The 11,994-nt window shown below is 30.3% G+C and overlaps 1 long non-coding RNA gene across 1 annotated transcript; it reads right to left on the bottom strand.

The window, feature by feature from the left end:
* Positions 1–224: 224 nt before the first annotated feature.
* Positions 225–9,138, bottom strand: LOC143082022 (uncharacterized). Its single transcript, XR_012980225.1, has 5 exons — positions 9,018–9,138; positions 4,957–5,134; positions 4,075–4,287; positions 1,633–1,745; positions 225–1,332 (listed from the first exon to the last, which is right to left on the bottom strand). It is a non-coding gene; the product is annotated as an uncharacterized LOC143082022 (long non-coding RNA).
* Positions 9,139–11,994: the final 2,856 nt, after the last annotated feature.

Here is an 11,994-nt window from a genome sequence, read left to right as displayed (position 1 = left end):
AAGTTATTTGATTATCATAATTGTCTTATTTTAATCCAAGAAATCATCAAAAAAAGTTTTACGAGATTGAATAATTAAAACTAACTTATTTTATTCAACAGCAATAAAAATCGATATTGATATTTTTGATCAGTGAAAACAATACATACATATAGAATATTACATACATATAACATTCATACATATAGAATACATACATATAGAATACATATAGAATAATCTGTAATTTTAACTTATATAATAAAAGCATTACATTAGCGACTTGCATGGAACGCAATGAAGCCAGTGTTAGGATGAAACTACACATGAACATTTGGTTAATCAGAATAACAAGATATGTATATACTAAGTAAACAGCTGAATATAAAAGATAGAAAGCAACTAGCAAATAAAAAAACGGTCTAGTCACATGTAGTACAATAATACATTATAAGATGTCGATACACATATACAATGACATGCATTGATTTAATTATTGCAAGATAACTTTTATCAAATTCTAGGAAATGGTGATGTAGCTATTACAATCAAAAACTGAGCGCAAACGGATGTGTTCTTTCATATAGCTGTCTTGGTCTTATGTGAAGTTCGATTGTATTCATAGAGTTTATACAAATATATTTGAAAATTACCAAAACAATAAATCATTCGTGCTGTACTACACATATTAAGGTAATAACATACAGATAACAAAAAATATGTGGTGTTTTTCGGTAAGGATATAGATACAAATCAAATGTTCGCATTTAAATCTAATCAGAATGTGCATTTAAAATCCATGTTCTAATGTATTTCATATACAAATAAACGTGTTAATTTTTTTTTTTAATCTGTATTGTGTATTGATCCTTTTTCCGTGTTTGTTATATTACATGTATTACTTCCCCTGACATAGCTAGTATCCATGTTTAAATGTCGAGTAGCGCATGGGATAATTTAGCAAAATCAGCCACTCTAATATGTCTAAGCTTTGGTGTATTATTACTTAAGACGGTATTGTAGAGAAGTGATAAATCAAGTCAATTTATGACGTAGGTTATTATTACAAATGATTATAAATGGTCATTAATATACCTTTTGAATTAAAAACAAATATACTGTCAATGTTGTGTGTATCGTTATGTAGAACAGTCGGCTTTGATCCCTGTGATTTGTTTACCATTAACAACTGATTTCCATTACCATAATATATGTTACTACCGACGACATGGATAGCATAGTAGGCTCTTCTAACATTTGTTGAAAGTATTATTTTAACATCAGAGCCATCGTCTTTACATGATTTCATCTCGCCCTCATAATTAATCCAGTACAGTCTGTTCTCTTCAGTGTCTACAATGAGTTGAATCATTGAGTGGATACATCATAATTCATTCGTACAACAATAATATATCAATGTACTTATTTTATTTATTAATCTGGTGTTTACGTCACGATTAATTCACATCGAGTAATGACGACACATACAATTCAATACAATAAATGTTTATAAATTGTATCACGTTTTGTTCCTTCAATGTGTAGGTAAAAACAAATTGATCCGTATTTCGAATGTTTTGAACACTAATCTGTGAACAACAAATTGTCATATGTTAAGTAATTTTACTACTAAGCTAACTAGTAACAGCATACCTATATCCATGCAAAACACAGATGTGGATGTGAAGTTAGTGATCGTTCGCCAATCAGAGAGATCAAATCTAGACTTCAATATTCCTGTATTCCGTTCAACTATATACATCCACCTGAAAGACAAAACTTGACATTTTAAGGAAATTAAAGTTTCAGGTTCAATTTATGTTTAAGTATGTACGTGATGTTGTTTTAGTAATAAACATTAATGAGAGAGACAAGCAATGCTATGTATAAGGATTATAATAAATAAAATATGTGTTAAATTAGATAATGTTGTATAGTACTATAATACGATAGGCAAATATAAATTGTGCATATTGAGTCGACTTGGAAAAAAGGATTGGTATATAACAACACAAACTTAAAACGAGTATACTGGAAGGAACTTACAAATTGCAATCGAACACTTTCTTTAACTCAAAGATCAATTTTCAATGCATCATTTTCAAAAAGTGACACTTTCCTATAAAGATACTTTCAATTTAACAAACGACTCGCACAGAACGAGTTTGCTAGTGTTAACATCCCGAACAACATTACAGCCCAACCTAGCCTAATTTAGCATGTATAAGTCATCATGACTGGTTTTTTTTTCTTTATAAATCAGTCGACCCTTTGTTAAAAAGAATATGTATACTATCAATATGATAAGACACTCTAATCATTTTAATGCATAAAAAGCATTAATGATGTCCGAATTTTAATAACGTCTAACACAATTATACATAAGAAGATATGGGATGAACATAAATAATGAAATTAGATATCAAATAATCCCTTTAAACAAAGGGTATTTCTAATGGGATCCTAGATAAGGTATCTGCAAGCTTTATGTTGATATATAAATATCAATGCATCTGTTTTAAGAAAACAGATTCGTAATGATAATATTTTCATTGAATTTGGTCTTTTATATTCAGGATATTGAACGGCATGTATCACAAACTAAGATGTGCATGCAATACTACTAATAACAGAGAAACTTGTACTGATTTAACATTTCTAGTGCAATCAAGATATTGTTTGAATTATAATTCATGCAACACGACAAGCCCTTCCCCCACCTACCCTACCCCCCTCCCCGGTTGGGTAGGGTAGGCGAACGCGCATCTGGAGTACAAGATTTCCATATCCTGGATTCACGGTGACTGTTGAGCTTGGTTTTGACAAAAAAACGTGACATGCGAGCTTAATATAAAAAAACAGGTTTCTCAAATGACAACTTTACTTTAGAAAAATGACCAAATGTCGGACAGTAGTAAGCAAAGAATGACCTCGTTAAAACACACCTTGGTTTTAGGCGAAGGCAGGTACAATCTAAGATATCAATCTTCTAATATATAATATATGTTTATTGGGAAATCAATGTCGTAATTGCATTATATTAACAACAAACACACCATTATGTAAGTATTTGTTTGAGACAGATCGTACTGCATGTCAGATATTCAAATTATGAAATAATCTTTAATTTGAAACATATGATTTTACGGCAAATGTCTATGACATATCGTGGTACCCGATATTATATGTCAGTGCATCAGTCGAATATTTGACCTAGTTTTATGATAACTCTATGTGTCAATGCATTGTCTCAAATAAATATAGATATTTTATGCAAACTCAAAATGAAACGATATTTTATAAGAAAGTAAAGTTGTAAAGGTTGACTATATCAATAGGAATACAAAACTATAGAAAACTGAAAAAAATCAATTACAGCATTACCTGTTAAAGTGAAAAAAGCAAAACCTTATAAATCAGGGAAATGAAAATAAAAAAGACAAATCAAAGGAAACCAAATCACACTGGAATATTTTACACGTTGATGACAACAAAGTTAACAAAACTGAAAATTAAACCTGTCTTACAAAACCACATGTACTATATATCACATATTAACTGTAGATCAAGTTGATGATGAACGAACTCAATTCTGCTACTGAAGATGCGCTATTGACAATAATGCATCTTCAAATATTATAGAGGCTATAATGATTTCAAATCTAAGACTGATACAAATGTCTTATAATTATTTATCAGTGACAGTTGAGACGGTAAATTATAATGTTTTGCAGATGCTAATAATGATCCATTTTATTTAATAATTTCATTTAAGTTTTGGTTGATTACATATTCAGTCGATAAAGGATAGAAATCATGTGAAGCCGAATGGTGATGACATATAGCCAACCAGTTTTATTTCAATTTCTATTATAACATTAACAGTAACTTGAATCCTCTCAAAAAAAGAAAGCCAATCATAACTTATTATAGATTGCAGTAAACAATAATTTCTCCAAAGGCGACAATGGTAGCCTATCTGGTATAAAAATGCATTTATAGCAAAACATGAATGATAAAACATGTGTATTGTTCTGTTTACAAAATGAATTCATAATCGCTCAATTTCTTAAAAAAATAAATAAAACTGAATACCTATTTGTAACATCAAGTCGTATCACCAAAGGTGTGATAAAAGTTGATAGCACAGTTACATTGCTTCCATCTAGATTGCATCTTGAGAGTTGGCCTCCATTAGAATCAATCCAGTAAATATGATCATTAGCTGAATCAACAGCTATTCCTGATGGATTTGACGATGACTGGACAACTGTCTGTAATGTTGTATTGTTTGAGGGATAAGCAAATCTATAAACATCATAAAAAGTAATTGACTTTAAAAAAAATAATTTAACCTTGACACGTTTCGTACCTGTCCCAAGACAGAATCCTCTGTCCTTTGTTATTCGTGTATGCTTTTTGTTTTTAAGTTCATTTCTATGTTTTGGGGTTCAGTGTAACCGATCATTTTTAATAAACGTGTACGCATTTTTGTTTTGATGAACCAAAGCCTACTTCCGTGTGTATAATTTTCTCTCTGTTTTGAACACCCATTAATAGCATTCGACTGTTCTCTGCTCTTTGATTGTGTTGTTGGCTCATCGGCACAGTTCCCATTGCAGTTCTTAAATTTGTCCTTAACTATGCTATATATATATATATACTGAACTTGTATACTATTCCAAATATCTCCAGATTTAAACCTTGAATAAAATTCCCTACTGGAAACCAAACAATTTATGAAAAAATGAAATATTCAAATGCCAGAAATATGTGATAGTTATAAATAAATCTTTCTCGACATAAAGCATATTTTTCGTTTCACGTTGTGATTAATTAGAACAGATCTGCCGATATATATCGCTTGAAAGTCTCATTACAATTTATAGAACTTATGTTCTTCTTTAAACTTGATTTTAGCACTTTCAATTGATGTTTCTCTTACTATTGACGTCATCAAAATAAACATTTACCTACCGAACGATGTCATGATATGTACTGTATCTTGGAAAATAAATGTTTCTGTTTTGGTAATCATAGTCTATGGCAAGCACATAAGTATTTCCAAGTTCTAACAGTACAGTCGCACTGCGTGTACCAAAATCAAATTCCATAATTGCATTGTAGGTTGAAAACAGAAGTTTTCCAGAATAACCTGAAACAAAAACAATACGAAAAGCATCCTAATTAAATCATAAAATCCTATATTACAATAAATTAAATTTAAAAAAAAAATGACTTTAGCCTTCAATTTTACAATTTAAATGTTGATACTTACTGCTCACCTGCATTGAATGTCCCTCTTGTATCTTTCGCCCCTTTTTAGAAATTATTAGGGACAATAAAACATTTTTTGAAACAGTCCTGTAATCATATTGTCTGTTTAAATGCATCAGTTTTGAGGAAGTAACCGATTGCATATTAAAAAAAGACACACACAATCCTTTCATACAAGATATCATAGTTACAGTTAAACTAACACATTATCAGAATTTTACCTTTAATACTAAACATTTAAATAACGTGTAGACATTGATACCTAATTAAATGTGCGATGCACGTTCACGTTGTTTTTAAAGGGGTTACCTGGTTATAAGAGTTTTCTTATATTTAAAAGGGCAAACTAGAGAAAAAAAATTTATAATTCAGTCACTTTATATACGGTGCTATGTGTATAATCAGATCATGATAATGTGAAGCAAAACATTTCGTTATTTGTGATAAATCAACATGATATTGAGCAGACAACCAAAGAGTAAAACATGTATGATGCAGTCGCAGTTATCAAGAACGTAGTGAACTTTTACAGGATTGGTTTCGAAGTTAAAATCAGAAGTTAAAAGGTAAAAAAACCAAATTAAATGGTCCTATATTTAATTATATTGAAATAGCCACCACATTTGGAGAACTTGTTCATCATATATATGCATCTTGATAACATAATCAAATCTGTTTAGATACACGAGTACAAAAATAGTAAGCCAAAGCGTATCGTTCACAAAAACCTCGATTCCATACAAGTTAACAGACAAAACAAAGTACGCGGTTCAAGAGCAATAAACTACCACAATTCCGGAAAGTTTGGTCAAATACAGGTAATGTGATATAGTCTAAAGGAAGATACTGCATAGCATTTGGAGAAGAAATTGTTTAAACTATAAATAAAAATTTATAACTATGACCATATCAATGTTAACTCATGCCAACATTGAAGTTCTGGAGTTCTTGACTGGTGCTACAGTCATCAGTGACGTTGACCCAGTGGTTGTAAACTAACTTGTTACTCGTGATTTATTGATAATAGACAGTCTTATATCCTGTTTTGTACGTAATGTTACTAAGTCAAACTGTTGCTTCCCTGTATCAAGGTGCATGTACAACATTGTCAGTGTCGCGAGTTTTTGTTTATGAAGAATATAATGGCGTGATGAAGTGATTATATAAGAAATACTAAAATTGTTTGTCGTTTTATAATTTTAATACAACCGTTCACGCATGCTGTAAATGTTCATACATGCAATGGCAAACTCAACATGTTTTAACAGAACATGATTTTGAATGGTCAAGTTTGTTTATGAACAAAACACGTAAATGGAATGAATGAAACACGTAACAAAAAAGAAAAACATTAATCGGAACTTTGAATGGTTCAGCAGCCGTATGCCTGTGTTAAATTAAAAAAAAAACAAATGTACCACATTAAACAACTGAATAAACCAGAAAAAAAACGATACAAAATAATGACGCAGTTTTGTGTAGTGATTTTGATGCTAAGCTATTTTCTTCTTTCGTCATTATCTTCGTTGTCAAATGTAGACATGCGTATGACTTTTGTTTGTAAACTTTACCCTTCTGTTAACTTAAAAATGGTAGGTCTAGTCACTGTCCACCCTAATTACCCACACGTTTTATAATGATTTGATAGAAATGGTGTGCCCTAAATACACAACACTTTTATGAGGCATATCCCTTGCAAACCAACATACAATATGTTATCCTTTTTAAACATAAAATACTAATAAATATATCTGTACATTCAAATTGTGTTGCGTACATTTATTTGTGATTTTAAAGAATTAACCAAAATGTTAGTTCTTTATTTAAATTTAGTTTGACCTTGATTATTCATTACTTGGTTATGCTACAAGTTATAACACACGTACTTGATAATGTCATAAAATAGACATTGCATAATACAATTTCAAAATTCAAAGTCACCTTTCGGTGCTCTTCGGCTTCGTACTTTATTTGGCCTTTTTGACTTTTTTGGATTCGAGCGTCACTGATGAGTCTTTTGTAGACGAGGCGCGTGTCTGACGTATGTACAAAATTTGGTCCGGATATCTATGATGAGTTTATTTACGTACGTTGGGAAAATGAAAACGTTATCGATTTTGAAATAAAAAGGCACATACACGTAAGTTGCACTTTTCGTCTAAAAAAATCGACAAGGTCGCTCGACTATTAAAATAATTAGATAAAATAAGAAAAAAACATGAACGCATAGAGGACCAAACCTTAAAAAAATAAATTAATTGAGATTGCTGATTAAATATAGTTATAAAGACATAAACAAATCATAACCGCATCGACGCTTTTCGATAAAGGGTACCGATTTTGAAAAAAAATCATACCTAACAAAATCACTTTAATTTTATGTTTCTATAATAAGAGATGAAAAAGAGACAGATACGGAGTTGACAAATAAACCATTGTAAACTGTTCGATAAAGTACAACTGTTTTAAAAATTCTAATAAGGGACGCTGAAATAATACCTTATGTCGTAAAGTTATAGTTGCATTTCCATTTTTTTAACATGACACCTTATAAAAATGTTAACGTAGACATTACTAACTACAGACGAATATCGGCAGATCTCGACGTCAGAAATTAAAAAAATAATATCTTATCCAGTTGTAAATAAATTTCGATCTGAAACAGTCATGTAGGCTGCTAAGTCTACTTAATACACATTAAATAAACATGCAATAATAATTATTGTTTAAGTCATTTATGTATAAATTTACCATGTCCGCTACAGTCAAATTTTTCTCGGAGTTCAGTATTGTTTGGGATTTTACTTTTAAGTACTGTTCAGACGTCGCTTAGGTTGATAAATATTAGGATATATTTGGACTTTGTTCACATTGTTCAGTACTCGATGTTAACCTGTACAGATCAGCTACATATTGATTTATCTCAAATTCTGAAATTCTTATAGTCAGAAGTGAATTGACCACACGCGAATGTTCCTAGAAGTCTGTAATGACTTAAAATGACTGAAGTCGTTCGTTGTAATACGACTGAACAATTTAAGTTTGAGTTGAGACTAAAATTTAGATTTTAAGACGACTGTATATATATGCTTGTGCTAGCATGTATAAACTTCTTTGGTTAGGCTGATAAGCAATGTGATTTAAGGACGATGGCTTCTATAAAACTTGCATTATTTGAATCTATAATATTTAGTTTGTAAAATTATGATTGTTTCATAATTACGACACTTTTTTCACAAAATGCAATAACAAAAGAGTTTTTAACAGACTTTACATGCTAATCAAGTAGCAATTAATTGGTAAATTTCTTTTCAAATAAGAAATATATTTGGTATAAAAGACTTTATATTCGCAAGACTCACTCCAAACTTTGATGAAACATTTTATATATTCGTTTCAAATGTATAGCTACTTTACAAAGTTTACCAAATTCATATAGGCTGGATTTATTTCTATGCGTTAATAAATACCCAGGATGCAACAATCTCCGTAGATAAATGGCCAGGATGCAACAATGTCTTAAATCAACTCATCCGTATTATCTTAATATTCCGGATTCATAACAAAAATTGAAATAATTTAGTGTATTAATTTGAATAGCCCCCCCCCCCCCAAATTCATACACTACCCGTTCGTCAATATAAACTTACAAGAGCACGTACTGTAAATACATGTAATATTATGAGGTCAATATCAGCTGAATAATAGTTCAATCTAAAAAAATAAATTGCCAATTCAGTACAGTTAATAACAAAACTTACATGATGTCAGTAGTATGCAGTGAAGTAACACACTTAAATAAAACAACATGTTGACTCCCATGTTCTCCCATGAACCGAGTAGTATGTTTATCAATTAATGAGAACGTTACTATTTCGGCTTTTATAAATAATGTGATTACAGACTTGGCATTTCAATACATGTGTAAGCAATAAAAGTGTCTGTTATCAAAATATTCAGAATGCCTGCACTTGAGCAATCTTTACTTTGATCTTGAATCGGCATATAAAACTTGTTTTATGCATTTGTAAGTGGCATTTACAACCTGATATCTACAAGTTCAATGTAAATAAAGATTTTGCTATAATATATATCAATAACTTCCTTGTTGTGGCTTAAATCATTGAGTCATTTACAATATGTATCAATATTTACACACTAATCTTTTTTTTTAATTTTTATTGTTCCACTCTATTGTTATCAGCTTTATCGTGTATATAAAAAAATTAAACCAATAAAGATAGTGTAGGTAACATTTAAGAAGCGACGAAATACAAGATGGAAAAAGTGTCTTTTTTTTTCCTGCGATATACAATGTTTTTTTATATTAATTTTGTCATCTCTGTGTTTGTCTTACTTTTTTATACTTTGCTTTTAATTATCTTATGTGTCAATCTTGTCCAAAATAGTAATTTGTATCCAAAGGAAAGACCTGTCTTCTTAACATCAATTTCTGTTTTCGGAAATAATTACAAAAATATTTCTTTAAGGTAGGTTAAATACTAGTAGTAAATAGGGTATCCGCAATAAAACAACTACGAAAAAAGAAAAAGAGCCTAACGATTTTCTTAAAATATACTCCTTCAGAATTTCATTATCTTAAAATCCTACCAAAGTAGGTCAAATTTATCTTCGGTTTCTAAATGCAACTACCCTAGGTCGAAGTTACGATATGGACATATGTAACATCATAGGTCATAGAATAACTGACAACGCTATGAAACAAAAACGAAAAACTGAAAAGTTCGTAAAATGTTCCATAAAAAACAAAGACTGTGTTAAACGAGTCCAAACACGACCAACATGTGTACTAGTTTGGCTTTATAACTATTTTGATATGAGCGTCACTGTTGATTCTTATGTAGACGAAACGCGCGTCTGGCGTACTAAATTATTTTTAGTTTTTGGTTGGGTTCGTGTTGTTTAAACTTTAGTTTTATTTGTTGTGTTATATGTACTACTGTTTGTGTGTTTGTCTTTTTCATTTTTAGCCTTGGCGTTGTCAGTTTATTTTCGATTTAAGAGTTTGACTGTCCCTTTGGTATCTATCGTCCCTCTTTTATAATCCTGGAACTTTTGATAACTATTGTAGTAAATAAGAGACATCTGTTTAGGGTTGCCTTGTATCCAACTGATGTACCTAAATCTATGATAAGAGGGAAAATACGAAGGATTTAAAAAAATATCATACAAATATGCAAGATTTTTCTTAAATGTAATCACACTGTAAACGTTTAGGAATAAAATTTCTAAATGTACATAAAAAAAAAACTTCTGCTATGATTACGTCGGTTTTTTACAAAAACCTTATCTGTAGAACAAATTCAATCATCGAAAAATAAAAAGTAAAATTTCAGATTAAGTGGCAATTGGTGTATAGACGTATACATGGTATAGCGGAAAAACCCTTTTTTTTTCTTAGTTCGGATTCCTAATGTCAATGTTTAATGGAACATGTCTTCTTAACAGTTGTACTGTATAGTATGAATAAAATTGAGAAATAAAACAAGAAATATGCCATTAAGACAACAATTCAACCAAAGAGCAGATGCAAGCCAAAAAGCTAGAAATGTATGGACTTTGTTATGTACACTTCAATTGATCTTCATTAATCATTATTGCGTACGCCGTAATACTACTAATTTAAATATATTGTTAGTCATGCATGCATAATGATACAAGCTCCTTAGGAAGTATGTGTGTTCATAATTGTAAAATGCCGCATTAACTATGGAAGACAAGACATATCTTCATATTAGCAGTGATTATATTTGTATCCTTTTATTTTTAAAGTTTGATAACTAAATATGTATTTTGCTGTTGTTACAAACGTGAATGAGTCGTGCATTTGGTGAATATGGCTAATATTTTAATTTAGTGTATTTTAATGAGTATGTGTATCAAACAAGGTTATATATCAAAATCGGAAGTTATTCAATTGACCTATAAGTTTAATTTTCGGAAAACATCATCGACACTTTATCTGTTTAATGTTTTGTTTTTCATTTTGGAAAAATGCAGACCAATGGTGTTCCGGTTACAGCTTCATCAACCGGAGGCGATTTCATATCGAATGATCCTTTCATTTACTTTTAACTAAAAAAATGTTTTACCATCCATTCTGATAAAACAATATCGTGAATGTTAATTATATAAATAAATAAGATTTATGAGATCTTAAAATATTTGTTTTGAAATGATACTATTTCGTGTGTGATTATATGAAAAATATGTCCCTCTCTTTATTATCACAAGTTTATGCTCGGTGAATGTGAACTTTGTGAATCAACTGTAATTTGACATATAAGTAATCAACGATTCAATGCTTTTAATACATAGGTAAAAGTTTCCAATTCTAATAAACACAAACTGACAGCGTCTCTTATTCTACAAGCATTTGCTATGCAGATCAGTTAAATAGACCGATACTATAATACAAAATGTTATAAGAGCAATATTGTTGTGTAATACAAACACGAATATAAATCGAATTGTTGTAAATATTGTGGTATGGGTTTGTCATGACATCAATTGACTTTAGTGGTATAGCTGGATTGTATTATTGTGGCCAATAAGGAGAAATGTTTCCGTATATAAACAATCTTCAACGCATAAATCATGTGATTGTAAAATAAAATTCAAGAAATATAAAACGTTTAATACAGAAACGCGTGGTCTGAAATTGATATCATCTTATGATTGTACTTGATAAAATCCAGGTTTTCGGTTCAAAAACTT

The sequence above is a fragment of the Mytilus galloprovincialis genome, chromosome 7, assembly GCF_965363235.1.
Source record: "Mytilus galloprovincialis chromosome 7, xbMytGall1.hap1.1, whole genome shotgun sequence".
Lineage (NCBI taxonomy): Eukaryota > Metazoa > Mollusca > Bivalvia > Mytilida > Mytilidae > Mytilus > Mytilus galloprovincialis.
This window is presented reverse-complemented; position numbering and strand designations above follow the sequence as displayed.